The sequence below is a fragment of the Chrysochloris asiatica genome, unplaced genomic scaffold (genome assembly GCF_000296735.1).
Source record: "Chrysochloris asiatica unplaced genomic scaffold, ChrAsi1.0 scaffold00419, whole genome shotgun sequence".
In the NCBI taxonomy this organism is placed as follows: domain Eukaryota; kingdom Metazoa; phylum Chordata; class Mammalia; order Afrosoricida; family Chrysochloridae; genus Chrysochloris; species Chrysochloris asiatica.
In genome coordinates this window covers 662868-664213 of record NW_006408937.1, presented here as the reverse complement: position 1 = coordinate 664213, position 1346 = coordinate 662868, and positions in this window count along the sequence as shown.

Below are 1346 nucleotides of genomic sequence, written 5' to 3'. Positions count from 1 at the left end.
AATCCTAGACCCCTGCTCAAGGCAAAGGAAACTATGCCTAACCCAGTGCCGCCCGCCCATTGTTTGAGACGCCTCGGGAGCCCCATGTGAAACAGCAGAAAAGCCTCAAAGGGGTTTCAAGCCTGTATCGTTGACAGGTCTTTCCCCTGAGGAGTGACTAGGGGCTTCCAACTCCCTAACGTCCTCACAAAGAACTGGTACACAAATATTCAGAGATGATCAGGAAGTGGTAAAGGCCTTTGCTCACACATTATGGGCGCTATAGCCTGTCTGAGGCCATCTCCAATGCTTTGTCAAGCATCGCATACAAAAGACTCCACATAACTGTTTATGGTGGTGGTGTGCCGTGGAGTCGGTTCCGACCCCTAGCGACGCTGTACAGGGTTTCTGAGGCTGTACAGCTTTACAGGAGCAGAAAGCCTCGTGTTTCTCCTACGGAACAGCTGGTAGTTTTGAACTGCTGACCTGAAGATTCGCAGCCCGATTCGTAACCACTACGTTACCACACTGGTCCGCGGAGAAACATGTCTGCTCCCGTAAAGATCTACAGCCTCGTGAAGCCCTATACAGAGTCGCTCTGAGTCGGAAGCGACTTCACGGCACTTAACAACAACAACGTTACCAGAGCTCCTTAATTGTTTATTGCATTCCTTCATTATTCTTTTAATAGCTACAGAATCTGTAGTAGATTGCCTGTCTGGTTCTTGTTAGTGCTCCCGGAAGAGAGCAATCTGTTAAGCGCTCAACTAGCGAGGTTGACAGTTCGAACACATCCAGAGCTGCCTTGGAAGACACCTGGCGGTCTGCTTCCTAAATGTCACATCCTTGGAAACACTCTGAAGCAGGTCTACTTTGCACACACCACTTGGAATCGACTTGTCGGGTAACTAACGACATTCCTGATACCGACAGGGTGCGGCTTCTTTGTGTTTGTTTGTTGTTGTTTTTTTTAGAGAGAAAAAACTGACTAGAGAATTATACCTTTGAGTGATCTTCTCAAAGAACCAGTATTTTTCTGGTTTCTTAAAGTGGACAATATTATTAACTTGAGAGTGTTCTATTCCTGATTCATGCATTTAGGGTTAAATACCGCTTCAGTGACATCCCACAAATACTGATGTTGTTTTCATGATCATTGATTTGTTTATTTGGGTGATTTTCCTGATATGTTTCTGCTCTGCTTTACAATTTTCTTTTTGTCAGAGGAAAATTTTTTTATTATTTTAATATTTTAAGATGTGTTGAGATTAATGTTTTCAAGTGTAGCATTACAATGAAATGTTCACGAGGCTTAATCATACTGTATCAAGGATCTTCAATGGTACAGTGGTTACGTGCTCAGTTAC